This window comes from Phyllostomus discolor, chromosome 2 (assembly GCF_004126475.2).
Source record: "Phyllostomus discolor isolate MPI-MPIP mPhyDis1 chromosome 2, mPhyDis1.pri.v3, whole genome shotgun sequence".
NCBI lineage: Eukaryota > Metazoa > Chordata > Mammalia > Chiroptera > Phyllostomidae > Phyllostomus > Phyllostomus discolor.
In genome coordinates, this window is record NC_040904.2 from 58,598,284 (window position 1) to 58,615,556 (window position 17,273).

General features: G+C 35.6%; 1 pseudogene; it reads right to left on the reverse strand.

Annotated features, from left to right (window-relative positions):
* Positions 1 to 258: 258 nt before the first annotated feature.
* Positions 259 to 7,092, reverse strand: LOC114488090 (annotated as a pseudogene).
* Between the last annotated feature and the right edge of the window lie 10,181 nt (positions 7,093 to 17,273).

Consider the following 17,273-nt stretch of genomic DNA (forward strand, 5'->3'; position numbering starts at 1 on the left):
TTTAACTTTCTGTAAATATTCTACAAATATATTGGTATAGATTATGTTAAGGATGAAATTTGGTTCCTACATTAGTTTTCCAGGCAGATTTGAAGAAAACCATCTTGACATGTGTTTGCTTCTACTCTAAATGGGCTCTTTTACATTTTACTTGTACTAACTCTCAAAGTAATTATTTACTTATCTGTCAGTATTATCAATAAAATTTAACATTGGTAACTAAATAACAGTAAATGTAGATAACCTGAGATAACATTGCTAAGGCATCGCCCCCACACTGTAACAATGATGTGAAATAAGAACATGACGTTTGATAGGATCCACAGTACAGCAGGGAAACATCTGTTCATGACTCTTTCTTGAAGGATGGCACACACTGACAGAATCATGTACTGTAACTTTAAAGATGAAAAAGGTAATTTGTATTTTTTTTGTTTGTGAATTCTTTCCATCCTTACAGTTAAGTTTTATAGATATAGATTAAACACAACTTTATATTGACAAAGGGATCCATCAAGGCAAAGATGTTTGAAAAGACAAGAATTCTTCTCTATCTAAATATATGAACACTTAATATTTTTCTGAGTCTTCCACTAGCAAAACTTTTTTGTAACTAATCAGAAATAAAAAAGAGATCACAAAAAGAATCTAACCATATAACAATATGTCCACTGTCTCATAAAATATCTTCACTATTTAACCAGTTGTATGCAAAGAACATTTATAGCTTCAATTTATTTTACTTTAGTATCATAAAACTGACCTTCTGATGGGCGTGAAATTTGTGGTCAAAATAACCTACACTTTGATTCTGCTCAGCAGAATCAAAGGCCCACTGGCACAGCCAGAATATAAACAAGCAATTTTGATGGTAAGGTAATTAAAGCATGAGGCTAAATATCAATGGAGGGCCTGGGTGTTGTTCTATAGGTGTGTTTTTCCAAACCAATTTGTACCATTTGCTTTAAATGGTTTAGAAAATGTAGACCTAAAAGTTCATGGAGGGAAAACAAGTAAATGAGATAGAAATAAGAAGTAATTTTTAATATAATATTTTCAATGTGCATTTAAGTTTCTGGTGCCAGTTCAAATAAAAACAAACATATTCTGTTTCTCCTACTGAATACAACTAAATACATTAAGCAACTATCTGAAGACAGAAAAGTTAAATGGTAGCAGGTAGAATGAGAAAGGGAAGCCAGAACTCAAAATAAGACCATGTAAAAGTGAGTTGCTTGTTTTCCCTCAGCCTGGACTTGAAAAGGAGCACAGAGGCCAGAACAGCACTCTGGGTATAAGCAGGAAGGGCTATAAGAGAAGCCCTCCATTTCTTGTCTGGACATCAGGGAAGGGAACCCCAGGGCTGAGAGAGAGTAGAAAAATTCACTGTTTTTGCTTTTTACTATTTCCATTCTCTCATTCTAGACCCAGGCAAACACATAGCAGTAGTGGTAGGGCTGGGCATGAGCATCTGGACAGGCACCTGAACTCCAAGGGAAAGAAACTCTTCACTCTTAATAGGAGGAATTGTGATCCTGAGAATGTGAGAGAGTATCTCAATTTTTTTCTTGTATCTCTATAATCCTGCTACTTGGCCCCAGAGGGGCCTGCAGACATAGTTGTGTGGAGCACATAGCAGAGGGGGAAGCTAAAAACCTAGCTTTCTACACAGAAGAGAAAAGTGGGGGCCTCTGGGAGCCAGAAAGTATCAAAGACTGTTAAGGGAATTCAAGAAAGTGATCCTATAAAGTTGTGTATAACCTGATCACGACTGTGACTCTAAACAGCAAACCAAATGCTCTGAGAACTGAACTGATAGAACACCCCAAAAGCTTCAGACTGTCCTCTGGATGGAAAACACACAGATGCAGCCAATTAGCACTGCACTCTCTCTGAAAATTGAACCACCTTATACCCATAGCCCACATAAGGGAGTTTGGAACTTTCAGCCTAAACTTAACCAGGTGTATTAACTGACAAAATACAAGTATGTCCATGATGCACACACATATATGTATACATACAAAAATAAACAATCTCTATAGGAATTAAAAAAGATCCAGAAATCCAGAACACAATACACCAAATTTTCAAGATACAATCCAAAATTGGTCAGCATATGAAAATCAGAAAAATCTCAATAGCTTACAAAAGAATAGAAAATGAATAGATGTTGATTGTGAAATGATGCAAGTTTTGGGATTATCTGACAAAGATTTTAAGGAGCTATTATAACCAAGCTTTAAGAACTAAAGGTGAAACATTTTTAAAAGGGTGAAAATACAGAAAGTCTCTGCAAGAAAACAAATGATATAGAAAAGAACCAAATAATCTTAAAGCTAAAATGCATAATAACTGAAACAAAAAATTCCTTAGAATGACTCAGTAACCAAATAAAGGAAACAGAGGAGTCAATGAATTAAAGACATTTTAATAGCAATTATATAATCAAAACAGCAACAAAAGAAACAGAAAAAAATTTAAACAAAAGCTCATGAATCTGTCAGAAAACACCAATACTTCTAATATTTATGTGGTCAAAATGCCAGAGGAAAGGAGAAAACAATGTACAGAGAAATGAGGAGAGGTTTAGGAACCTCCCAGACAACTTTAACACTCCAACATACGAATCATACGGATGCCAAAAGGAGAAGGGAAGAGCAAGAAATTGAAAACTTACTTGAAAAAATAATGAAGGAGAACTTCCCCAATATGGCAAAAGAAATAGATTTCCAGGAAGTCCAGGAAACTCAGAGAGTCCCAAACAAGTTGGACCCAAGGAAGCACATGCCAAGGCACAACATAATTACATTACTCGAGATTAAAGATAAGGGGAGAATCTTAAAAGCAGCAAGAGAAAAGCAGAGATTTACCTACAAAGGAGTTCCCATAAGACTATCAGCTAATTCCTCAAAAGAAATCTTGCAGGCAAGAAGGGGCTGGAAAGAAGTATTCCAAGTCATAGAAGGCAAGGACCTACAGCCAAGATTACTCTATCGAGCAAAGCTATCATTTAGAATGGAAGGGCAGATAAAGTGCTTCCCAAACAAGGTCAAGTTAAGAGTTCATCATCACCAAGCCCTTATTATCTGAAATGTTAAAGGGACTTATATAAGAAAAAGAAATTGATCAAAAATATGAATAGTAAAATGACAATAAAATCACAACTATCAACAACTGAACCTAAAAAAAAAAAGCTAAGCAAATAGAACAGGAACAGAATCACAGCAATGGAGCTCAGGTGGAGTGTTATTAGAATGGAGGGGGAAGAGAGGGAATGGGGGAAAAGATAAAGGGAATAAGAAGCATAACTGGTAAGTACAAAATAGACAAGGGGAGGTTAAGAATACCATAGGAAATGGAGAAGCCAGAGAACTTATATGTACAACCCATGGACATGAACTGGTGTGGGGGGTAATGCTGGAGGGATGGAAGATATGGGGTGAAGGGGGATAAAGGGGAGAAAAAATGGGACAACTGTAATAGCATAATCAGTGAAGTATATTTTAAAAATATATTTAAAAACTGAAATAAGAAAAAAGTTATAAACAAGTATATTAACATATCCCAATAATCAAAAATTGGTATCAGCCCAAATATTAACCAACTGATAAATATATAAATGAAATGTGTTACATTCATACAACATATATCATTTGAAAATAAAAGGAATGAAGTACTGGTACATGCTACCGCATTGCTAGGCCATGGAAGCATTTTACTAAGAGAAAGAAATCACAAACACATGTACTAGATTTCACTTATTGAAAATATTCAGAATAATCGATTTGAGAGACAAAAAGCAGATAACTGGTTGCTTAGGAGGAGAAGGGAGGGGAGATGTGGCTTAGTGAGCTTTCCTTAGGACTGGCGAAAATGTTTTAAAATTAGATTGTGGTGATACACAACAATGTGAATACATTTTAAAGGACTGAATTGTATATTTTAGGTTGGTGAGATTTCTATGTTAATTATATCTCTTTAAAACTGTTTTAAAACATGCCTGGCATTCTCCATAAAAACTTTTAAATTGACTAAAAAATGTCTATGTCTCCTTTAAAAATACAAGCATCTAAGTTATGCCCTTTACTTGGAACTTGTATTTCTAACAGATACTGTTTACTGTCAGAATTATGCAAGAGAAAACTGACGTATTGATAGCAAAAGATATCTCTTTTAATATTAAAATTAACATGGAGCCCTGGCTGGTGTGGTTCTGTGGTTTGAGCACCAGCCTGCAAACCAAAGGGTCACCAGTTTGATTCCCAGTCAGGGCACATGCCTGGGTTGCAGGCCAGGTCCCCAGTGGAGGGCACACAAGAGGCAACCACACACTGATGTTTCTCTTCCTTTCTTTCTCCCTTCCTTTCCTTCTCTCTAAAAATAAATAAATAAAATAAAAATTAAATTAAATTATTAAATTAAATTAACATGGAATATTTCTCAAGTCACAGAGACAACATGGAAATGATATTTGACACACAAATATCTTAACTGATGTTTTTGTGTAGTCATTTTTGCATTGTAAACAGGCAACAAATATTTTGCAGTAAAACTAATAGGAAAGTTACTTGTATTGCAAACTTTCAGGAAGGGGAAAATATAAGGAATCTAGAGTACAAAATAACAGACAAATTTTATAAACTAGTCTTCAACAATAACATAAAGTAGACACCCAACATGAGTAAATAACTTGCTTTTGGAATGGATTTAATCTCATAAACAACACAGCCTTTCTGGGATTCTATAAGCAACATTAGTTATCATTTTCACAGAATGTTAGTGAATGAAAGAAAACTGACCATCCAATGACAATGTTTATAGATAAGAAAATAGGGATTTAATCACTAAAGATGGAGCAAATTACAAAATTCAGAGAGCTCAATCATGCGAATGTTTAGAGAAGAAGCAAGGGTTCCTGATTACTTATCTGATTTTCTTTCAATTAGTCTCATGCCGCCTAATTTGTTAAGTCCACTGGGTGAAAAAGGAATGTAACTAAACCTTAGTATAACTTTAGAATTGACCCTGTCAGCTATTTTTTTCATTGTGTGCAGCTGCTTAAATGTATTGTCTTCAGCAAAAAGCAATGTAAGTAATTGCATAGCATAAAAGTAAATGTTAAATTATAATTAAATTATTCAGCAAGCCTATCACACTAAGTTTATGGCTATTTCATCATGTTGCAGCAGTACACATAACAACAATTAGAGAGAAAGAAATGTTCTAAATTGAGATCTCAACTTCCAGATAACTCGTCTCCTTGAAGGCATCTTCTAACATTGTTTATGTCGTTACTTTTCATTTTAGTTTTTCAACTGTCAGCTTTTCTTCTATATATACATTTTTTGTGATTCTCTTTCTTGCAACAGATAGTCAAATACTGGAAGACTGCAAATTAGATGCCTCTTAGTTTGACTTAGCACAGAAAGGTCCTGGTTTATTATTCAAGATTTACCCAGTGTTTTTCCTTCTCTCAGATTTTGCAATCATTTATTAGCTTTTCCTGAGGAATACCCTGTGAAGGTCATGTTCAGCACGTTTATTTGACAGATGAGAACAAAGACCTTAATTAAAAAAACTATTTTGACTGAGGTGGCAGAATAAGATTAGCTGGGAGCCCAGAACAATGTCCAAGGTCACGTCAGCACACTTAACTTCTTGTTTGCTCTCATCTCTCCAGTCCTTAACAGAGAAGCACAGACTATTCATTTTGCAAACCCCTTTTTCTCCCAGCTATTGCTCTCAGAGCCCAACTTTTCACAGGAGCCAACACTGCTCATATAGTGTTTTTTACTTAGCCTAAATAAATCTGTGCTAGATACACAGAACTGTGACAGCCATATCAACCCCCTAGAAAGTAAGGGGGGTTGTATGTGTACATGCGTGCAAGTGAAGGGAGTGATTTATTCAAAATAGTCACTTAACAATAGTTTGAGGACATCTCTGTGTAAAAGGTACAATACTAAGTTCTCAAGGCACTAAGACAAATAAGATGCAGTTTCTGTACTAACAAAGCTCAAAATCTACTGGGAAACAGAAAAATATGACAACTATATATTTTAGAAACCCAAAGACATAAGAACATGAAATCCCAGTAATATTAAAATATTTTGGATGTTTATGGATAACCCAAAAATCAGTGACATCTTCAAGAAGAAGGGGCTGTATGTGGCAGTTTAGACTAGCATGTTTTGTGAGTGAAAACTGTGGGGGAGGGGCAGCTCAGAGTCAATTTCTCCACATGCATCTCCTCTCTTCCTAGGGTGCAGCAGCACTACAAAAGGTGAGGGAATACAAAAGAAATATTAGGCATACTCTTTCTATCTGAATTATTAAGATAATTGGTAAGATTCTCAGTCGGTCACCACTAACTGCAGGAAGAGCAAATGACTTCTTCCTCCATAACAATGAATAAAGTAATAGCAAAAATAAGTGCTAGGAATATAGACTCCCTAGTACAATGCCAGACAGAATAATTGCTTAATAAATATTAGCTACTTTTTGTTGCTATTGATATCACAGCTAATTGTATAAATAGTGCTTTTCAAATGTATTTTGTACTGCCACCTTAACAGAATGAGAAGGAGAAGGAAAGGAGGAAAACAATTAGAAAATTTTAAGTGGAAAAATAATGTACATACTACAAAATATTCTCTAGATAATTGATACAGCTGTCATAATTTTGTATATCTTGCAGAGATTTATTTGGGTTAAGTAAAACACAACTATGTATCATTAATGATCCCCTATTTTGTGCTATTCATTGTACTATCCATACATTGTTTTGTTTACGTCTTACAACAATGATCAGAACTTAAGGAATAACAATGTGTGAGATTCTGGGTCTTCTTTTAACCAACCATACACTGGTGGGAAAGATACCAGAAAGACCTACAGCAGCAATTCCCAACATACGCAAACACACTCACAGATACACATCCCCAAGAATGTCTGCTTTCTGTGACCATAAGAACAATAAAAGAGAGCCCCGCACAGACCTGGAGGAAGCCCCAATTGCTGCTTTACAACCCAGGCCCCAATGGCAGCCTCATCTGTTAGCAGCAATGGCAGCAGGGAAGCCTCAGGCATTCCTAGTCTCCACTCACCATCAAAACATCAGCAGTGCAGGGGTCTACCACAACAGGGCTAGTGTAAGCAGCTCCTGAGTGTCCCAGTGACATGAGGAGATCCAAGCCCAGGTCCCTTCCACCCACAGCCCAATAACACCCAGTACCATTTACCCCACAGATGTTACTGGAAGGGACTAAAGGAGAGCTCCAGAAGTACCCCAAGAGTGAAGCATGCTGAAATAGCATTACAAGAGTTCTGAAAACTGAACTGTCATGGTGTTACAGGGTGCAGCCAAGAGGGAGGACCCCAAATGGGCATTTGAAATGGGGTCCAGAACTCAAGGTATCCAGGAGGTTTTAAGATGTCTCCACCCCTTCCCCCACAGGTGTGAGTTAGGGGAAGGGGCACACAGGGCAAGAACATGCAGGGCAGCTTTGCAGCTAATCCATGGCATGGTCATTTAACATACCTATAGCCTTTGGCTGGTCACTTAGATATGCTAAATAGCTATGGCCATGCTCTAGGCCAGGGAGATGAAAAGGGACCTCCCCCCCAAGATGTGACTGGGGGGCAGATCCCCCAAGTGACAGTGCCTGCGTGGGAGCTCAGAGAAGATTGGCTCCATGACATGGGGTCACACCTGCCCAGACCCACGATGGTGACCAGAAAAGCTGGAAAAGACAGCAGATCGAGGGCAAGTATGTCCGAGTGTAGGAGGAGTAGGAAATGGGGCTGCAGAGGAAGATTGGTGTGGGGATTTAAACCCAGACACAGCAGCCATTGAGGGGAGAAGCATACGGTTTTGGCTGAGTGGGGACTCCCCTGGCCTTGGGAGAGAGGACCACGTGCCTTTGCCAGAGTGGAGACCCCCACAGCTTTAGAAGGGGGAACCACCACCTGGTTTTAGCAGAGATCCTGGTGACACAGCTGAGAGTACCAGGAACCCCGGGAGGTCTCCCAGTCAAGATGGAGTACTAACTGGGAATAACCAGAGGACTGCCTGAGCCATGGACTTCTATTTCCTTTCCTGAGATACGGTACTCTGGACTGGGCAAAGGGGCAAGGAAGGACTGTGTCTGTTTGTGGGTGTTTTTAAGAGATTTTAGAATTGTTTTGATGAAGACATTAGGTCACTACTTTAAGTTTGTATAGCATTAAATAAACATTTCCTTTCCTTTTCACAAATCTCTGGCATTGAGATTCGTCTTTCCTCTGGCGGCAGACATAACAGACCTGGGGGCTTCTTTCAGTAATAGTATATCGTCCCAGGCCCCCCTTGTTTGTTCTGTAACAATGTGAATAAAGCAGCAGAGAGAAAGAAAGAGCTCCTACCCTTTGCGACAGCATGGATGGACCTGGAGAGCATTGTGCTAAGTGAAATAAGCCAGGCAGTGAGGGACAAATACCATATGATCTCACCTTTAATCATAATCAACGAAAGAAAAAGGAAAACAAAATATAACCAGAGACACTGAAATTAAGAACAATCTAACAATAACCAGAGGGGAGGGGAGAAGGGATAAAGAAGGGAGGGGCTTTTAGGAACTACTATAAAAGACATATGGACAAAGCCCAGGAGGAAGGTGGAAGCAGGGGAAGGAGGTGGGTTTGGCTGGGGTGGGGGGGAAATGCAGACAACTGTAACTGAACAACAATAAAATAACTAAAAAATAAATTAATTAAATAAAAAAAACAGACCAGAACCTAAGCACTGAACTTAAACTTAGCAAATACCTCTTAAAATAAGAGTTAAGTAAAATCACAAGACTTCAAAACATCATAACTACAATGTCCATGATACAGTTGAAAACCACTTGTCATGCCAAAAACCAGAAAAATCACAACTGGAGTAAGAAAACAATCAACTGAGTAAATACTGCAATGTATCAGATGTTAGAATTAGCTTATAAAGATTTTAAAGTTTCTGTCCTAAATATGCCTCAACAATCAATTACAATTCTCTTAAAACATATAAAGTAAAAAATCTCAGAAAATAAGTAAAAGTGTTAAACAAATGAAAGTTAAATAACTGAAAAACACAGTAAACAAAATGAAAACCTTTTTGAAAGTTAAGGTACAGATAATCACAGACAGATCAACAGATCAATAGAATTTAATCTAAAAAACATATAAACATAGACAATAAAAAAACAGAGCCTCAGGAATCAGTAGAATAGCAGAAGACCTAACATTTATATTATCAGAGTCCCAGAAAAAGAGTAAGACTGACAGAGTATTCAAAGAAATAAGGGTTGAAAACTTCATAAATTTGGTGAAAAACTACTGGTGGGAACATAAAATAATAAAATCACTCTGAAAAATAATCTGTTTCTTTAAAACAGTTTCTTTAAAAACTAAATGGGCTCATCATACCACCTAGCAATTGCACTCTAGGGCACTTATCTGACAGAAATTAAAACTTATAGCCACAAAAAAATCCTATACATGAACGTTCACAGCAACCATATTTGTAATAGCTTAAAAACAACTGGAAAAAATCAGGTGTCCTTCAACAGATGAATGGTAAGACAAGCAGTGGTGTATCCATAGTATGAAATAGTACTCAGCAATTAGAAGCACCGAACTATTGATATAGGCAAGATATTGGATGACCCTCAAGGAATTATACTGACTGTAAAAGACCAATTTCCAAAAAATACACACTGTATGATTTAATGTAATATTCATAAAAATAACCTAGTTATGGAGAATAGACAGGTGGTTGCCAGAAACTAATGCTGGGGGAAGGATATGGGTGTGGCTACAAAGAGAAAACAGGAGGGAGTCTTGTGGTGACAATACAGTTGAGTATGTTGGTGGTGGTGTCGGTCACACAAAGTATACAGGTATGATAAAATTGCATAAAATTACATGTATAACTTGTGAAATTTAAATAAGCTCTATGAATTGTACCAATGTCAGTTTCTTGGTTTTGATGTTGTAGTATAGATGTGTAAGACATTAATACTGAGTGAGCCTACAGAAAGGTACACACGACTTTCTTGTTCATTTGTTTACAGTCTTCTGTAAATCTTTGATAATTTAAAAATAAAAATATTTTAAAATGAGTAAATAACACAGGAAAATTGTAGCAGAACATTTAGAATCAATAATCTTAAACAGTTTGGTGAAATGCCATTTAATCTAGGGTTCAAGAAATTGGGAAAAAATTGAGCAAACAAGATTAATTTGGTGCTTAGAAAGTGAGAAATCATCTAGTAAACTGTTTTCTATCCAGAAAGGTAGCAGAAGTTAACCTTTCCCTGAATATATAGAACCTGTCAGCAGATCATGTTATGAGCAAGTTCACTGATCAAGTTGGCTGCATAAGGGAAATAATGCTACTTAAGGAGTGAAAGTGGAAACCCTAAGTATATCATTATGAAACAATTTAGTCTCACAATATCTTAATGAGTGATGGAGAGGAGATTAAAAGTAGAAATTTTTAATGTTATCAATGAGAACGTAGACACTGCTTTTATAACTATGATATTGGAAGAAAAATTTCATTAGCTTATCAATGATTGAAAATAAACATAATTTATACCTTTTGCACAATCTACTGGTGAGTTTCAAACTAGAATCTAACTAAAATTGTCCAGAGTTCCTAAAACTGTATGGTGAAAAACAGTTCTAAGGACATAGATTTTGATGCTGGCATTATTTATTCTCTGTAAAGGACTTAAGTAATATTATGCCTACATATCCATCACTGAGTTCCTGTTTGTGTCCACTGAAAAATTCTAGAGTGGAAATAATTTTGTTTAGCTGCATGCATCAAAAGATATGCAGTACTATCTTGATTTTTCCATATACCTCTTTGACTATTTTTATTGTATGCAGAAGAAGAAACATCTCTGCATCAAAATAAATGACAGCTTAATAATGATAGTAAGACATCTGGCTTCTTTATTTTAAAAATGCACAGAACAAAATAATGAAATAATATAGTGTCTAGAAGTGTATTCATAAGTACTAAAAATATGAGCAGATTCATGGAAGGATGTCTACCAATGTCAGCATACTGGGAAGAAATTTGATTTGTTGTGGGGAGAAAAGTACTTCCACAAGAAATGTAATGATTTATTACTTCATAACCTATATAGTAGATATATAGTGCCTATTTTATTATTCTTTATATTTTTACATCAAAATATTAAATAATAATAGAATAGAATAAAATCTCATGCTCAAACTTTTTTCCTTCACCTAATTCTTGCTTTAAACGTTACTACAGAGAAGTCTGAGGTTCATCTTTTTGTGAAGATCTAATCTGTCTACAAGCTTTTGGAATTTTCTCAATATTGATATTTTTAAATTTTCCCATAATACATCTATATGTGAGTTTTTTTCATCATTGATCCTATTTGGTATCCTAGGATCTATTCAATATGATTTATTTAAACTTATTTTAGTTTTAAGAAATTGTACATGATTATTTCCTCAACAACTTCTTCTCTAATTTTTCCTCCCCTTTATTGCTTAATAATTAGATTTTGATGTCTTAATTTTACATATCTTAACTTTTCCTTTATAATTTCTTCCCATCTTCCTAATTCTTTCCATGAGTTTCTTGACCCAATTTTATAGTTTATTCATTTTCAGTTGTAATCATTCTGTTTTTTATCCCATCTATTATTTAATTATAATTATTATTTCTTTAACAGGATGAATACTTATGAAACACAAGTGATCAATTTCGGTTTCTTTTTTTTTTTAAACTTCACCTGAGGACATGCCTATTGGTTTTAGAGAGAGAAGAAGGAAAGGAAAGAGAGAGAGAGAAACCTGACATGAGACAAGCACTGATCTTTTGTCTCTTGTATGTGCCCCAACCAGCAACTAAACCCACCACCAAGGCAGGTGCCCTGACCAGGAATCAAACCCACAAACTTTTGGTTTATGGAATGATGCTCCAACTATCTGAGCCACACCTGTCAGGGTGGTGTGGCTCAGATAAATAATAATTATAATAATTATTTTATACATAATTTTTCTACTTTGTGTTATTATAATAGTTTGCTTTTTCTTCATTTTACCATTATTCCAGCAAATATTCAAAAATACTAATTTAATTTTTAATTCTAGAACTGCTTATTATATTATCTGCTTCAACTAGTTTTGCTTGTTCATTTTATTTGCTCTCATTTATCAGGACTGTCCCTCATATGTCAGGCTCCTTTCGGCAATAAGCACATCTTCCCCTGGAGTTATCCAGGCTCTCCCTGGTGAAGTGCATTGGGATAAAGCAGTGTTTATTGCTCCTGGCTTGGTTAAGGTGGGAGGACTGTAGCTCAGGGCAGTGACTGGGAAGACATTGAACTTGATCCTCTGTCACGTTTACTTTTTCTTCAAAAGCTGGCATTGCCCTTCAAGGGATTTTTTTGTTCCAACATTGCTCTCTCCCTAGAGTCTTTTCCTCCCTTGGTTTGGCAGGAAGGGGCTGGAAAGAAGTGTTCAAAGACAAGGACCTACATCTAAGATTACTCTATCCAGCAAATCTATCATTTAGAATTGAAAGGCAGATAAAGTGCTTTCCAGACAAGGTCAAGTTAAGAGTTCATCATCACCAAACCCTTATTATCTGAAATGTTAAAGGGACTTATATAAGAAAAAGAAATTGATCAAAAGTATGAATAGTAAGATGACAATAAAATCACAACTATCAACAACTGAACCTAAAAAAAAAGATAAACAAATAGAACAGGAACAGAATCACAGAAATGGAGCTCAGGTGGAGTGTTATTAGAATGGAGGGGAAGAGAGGGAATGGGGGAAAAGATAAAGAAAGGGAATAAGAAGCATAACTGGTAAGTACAAAATAGGCAAGGGGAGGTTAAGAATAGCATAGGAAGTGGAGAAGCCAAAGAACTTATATGTACAACCCATGGACGTGAACTCTTTGGTGGGGGGGCAGTAATTCTGGAAGGATGGAAGATATGAGGTGGAGGGGGATAAGGGGGAGAAAAAATGGGACAAGTATAATTACATAATCAATAAAATATCCTTAAAAATATTTTCAAAGAACAAGACTAAATAAGGGAAAAAGAAAAGCAAATTAGTTACTTTTCACTAGTGCTAAACCTGATTGTTACACAATCTTTTGAGGTCATTTTTAAAAACAGGATACTCATGTGTGCAAGGTGCTAAGTCCATCTGCTTGTTTTTTTGTATTCTAATTAACTTCCATGCTGGTTTGATTAACACTGACATTTGTGTTTTTCCTAGTGGAAAGCAGCCACTATTTGAAAGGGCTTAAGTGAGTCACCTTTTTTAAAGCAGGTTTAACAATCACAGGTTTTTTTCCTATGTCGTATCAAACATTTTGTCTAGATTTTGAAATACATGATTTTTGTTAGTAGTAAAGGGTTATTATATAAAATGCATATTTCCTTTTATTTCTTCTTCAAAAATCAAGAGGCACTATTACTAAGTCCCTATGAATAAAGGCATGAGAAACGACATCAAAGGGGTCATTTTATTTATAGTCAGTTCATTACATTATAACTTTAAAGTAACCAGCATACTTTTTATACTTTAGATGTTCACCTGGATAGTCTATGCAACACAGTGATTTTCCCAGTTTCTTACCTATCAGTCCTTGTCTCTCCATTTCAGCCACTGTTCTATAGCCCCGTCCTGAACATTACTGCTATTCAGTTGTGCTCTGTAGCCAAAATCGTCTGATCAACAAGTCCACTTTAGAGCCACAGTGACCTTCTCCACTTCCAGCTGGAGAGGCATGATCAGTGTTTCTAGTGATTCCTAGGATGAGTCAAGAGAACAGAAGACCATTTAAAAGACCACTTCAGTGAAAGAAAAGAGAATAAACAAAATTCTGAACCAAAATGATAGTGAGAAAAGGTGAATGATAGAAGTAAGAAATATTACATAGGCAGAAGAGACAGAATTTAGTAGAAGAACCAATGTAAAATCTGAAGGAAAATTAGTGTATTAGTCTTCTGTTGCTATGAGACAAATTACCACAAACCTAGTGCCTCAAGCAGCACACTTTTATTATGTCTAGTTTCTGTAGGTCAGAAATTTGGGCATGGCAGTGCTGAGTACTCTGCTCAAGGTCTCATGAGCTGAAATCAAAGTGATAACCCCGATGCTTTTTCATCTGGTGACTTGACAACGGGAGGATCCACTTCCAAGTGTCCTCAGGCTGTTGGCAGGATTCATTTCCTGCACCTGTAGAATTCAGGGGAGCTTGTTTGTGCAAACTCATCAAGGGGTATCATCTGCTGTTTTCAGTGTCCTATTTCAAGAAAGCAGAGAGCCACTTTTAAGGGTATCACCTGATTAGGTTAGGCCCAGTCAGGATGATCTCCCTTTTGATGAACTCGTTTAACTGATGAAGAACTCTAGTTACATCTAAACAATCCCTTCATCTTTGCCATATTCTGTTGTTAAAAGTGAGTCACAGATTCAGCCTACACAAGAAAGGATGGGATTACAAAAAGGTGTGTATTCCAAGGATTGGGAACCACAGTAGCTATTGGAAATCGTACCTATCACAAAGAGAAATAAGCACAGATCTAAAGGTTTCATCCTGAGAGCTGGAGAAATAGTCATACTAGTAAAATGAAATAACAACAACAACAAAAAAAAACATATAAAAGAGTTTAGGAAAGCAGATAAGTCCAGTTTTTTCACACTTTTATCAGGATGCCAAAAATTTAAGATGAGTTGCTAGAAGAATTGAAACTATAAGGTAGAACAAAAAAAATGGAAATCCAAGTTATAAATAACAATTGATACACAATGGTTACATGTTAGTCATGAGACTGAATTGCCTCATTAAAGGTCAAAAGATAAAAACGAAAAAACCTTGGAGGGAGTGAACTAGAAGTCACTGAAGAAAAGGAGGAGGCAATTAGAAATCTAAAAGTATAATAAATATTCTATATTTGAATTAAATAACTAGAAATAGAGGAAAATGGAGAAAAGCAGATAGTACACAGCATGCAGGCCAGTGAAATGTAGACTTGAGTTTGCATAGGGTACCTGGTAGAACTTATTAAAAATGCTGATTCCCAAGCCCCATTCTTAGAGATTCTATAGTGAGGGCCATTAACCTAAGTTGCTGACACTCATTGCAGGTAATTCCTAATCACCTCCAGGAATGTGGTTCTGAAAGGGGAACTCAAGAGTTAAAGATTTTAGCTTCAGTTGATAGTCTTATGTTAGTAATGCATGTGGAAAGCTCTTTTGACTCCAGGAGGTTGACAAGTAATTCAGCCTTTGTGCCCCAGGGGATCTGCAAGCCTAGGTGAAAATATCTCAGCCATTGTGTTCCAGAGAGGGAGTACTGTGATGCAGATAAAGAATTGTTGAGCAACTGCTGGACTGCAACTCTTATCCAGTTAACATTTTTTCCCAAACCCCTTACCTACCCTTTCTTCTCCTTAGAAAAAGGTTGGCTTGAAATCAGATGCTAAGACAGTTTTTGAAGGTATATAACCCACCCACCGTCTTCTTGGATCACTGGCCATCTGAATAAAGTGCTCATAAAAATTCAATCCTTTTCTCTACTTACTGGTTCTGGAAGTAACAAGAAGCACAAACACCAACTTTTCCAGTTTCAGTTCCAAGGATTGTAAAAATATAATCAATATAAAATGAACTTACATAGAGCCTTCTTGGAGAATATATCACAAATGTTCCCTGTAAGAGACTCAAGGAGGGTCTCAAAAATTCATATTATTGAACTCTACAAAAGATCTACTGACTCTAAATCAGCATTTTAACAAAGTTCACAGAAGATTTTTATGCTTTGTAATTTTAGGACCAAACTGTGGTCTGTGACCTGGTGCATATCCCTCTGTTTGTCTGGAAAGAGATAAGGATAAGTACAGATATTGAAAATAAATGTTTATAAAAGTTTACAGAAACTCAACATTATTGTAACATCCAAGTGCATGATCAGTGGTCTTATCTCATTGAGCAGCGTATAAAGCAGACCTGGTGTTGTGACACTCTCATGCTGAGTCACATGTGCCCCATGTCAGTGTTACAATGTTTGACATTTTATGATTAACTTATCAATTATAACTCAAAATAATATTAAAATATAAAAATAATTGTTTATATTTTATATCTTTTTACTTGTATTTTAATTTTTCATCAAGTTCTTTTAAAATTTATAATTGAACATTATTAGAGGAATTTGGAAAATAAAATTTGTATTTATTTTGAATCCTAATTTGCAGAGGTGAAATATGCTTCATTTGACTTTTTTGAAAAGAAAAAACATAATTTGTCCTAGATGGTGTGGCTCAGCTAGTTGGAGTGTCATCCTGTAACCTGAAATGTTCTGGGTTCAATTTCCTATCAGGGTACATACCTAAGTTGTGGTTCAGTCCCTGGTTGGGGCACATATGACAGGCAATTGATCAATGTTTCTTTCCCTGTCTTACTCTCCCTTCTGTTTCTTCTCTCTAAAATCAATAAGCAAGTTCTTGAGTGAGAATAAATAAATAAAATATAAAAAATAAAAGATAATTTTTTCTATATGTAGTCATAATAAATTATGTAAACAATAAATGATGACAGTAGAAGTAATTCCAAAAAATAAGATTAATAGAATTCATAATGGTTTTACCACAGAGCATATAAAATTTCTTATATACAGAATTTGTTTTTTTAATCAAAACCGATGGTGAAATGCTAAAAACTACATATATTATTTCAGATATATACTGGCTACTGGCTAATAAAGGATTAAAATCATAAAGAAACATAACATAAAGAACACAAGTAAATTAAAATAAATTTTTTTGAAAGATTGTTGAATTCAAAACTGACAGATGGTGATATTCAATCATTCTCACCATTATAACTTGATAACTTCTGATAGAGTAGCTCTTTGATTTGCTGTGAATAAAAGTCTATGTTAATTCCTAAGATATGAGTAAAAGACTACATCAAAGATGTTTGTTTGAAAATTCTGGGTGTGTCCGTGGCAAGATAGTTTAAGTACCACTTTCTAGTGATAACATAGCTCAAAAATTCAGAAATAGCTAGTGGTAAGAAGTCTAGATAAGTAAATCAAATAAAGTTAGTGATACATTTATAACTGCAACTTCTTGAATGCACAGATATTGCCAATATAGTATTTTTTCTAGTAACTTCTAGTATAAATGTAATTCCAACATGATGCTGATAGAAAGGAAGATTTTTTTTTGGCCTATTGC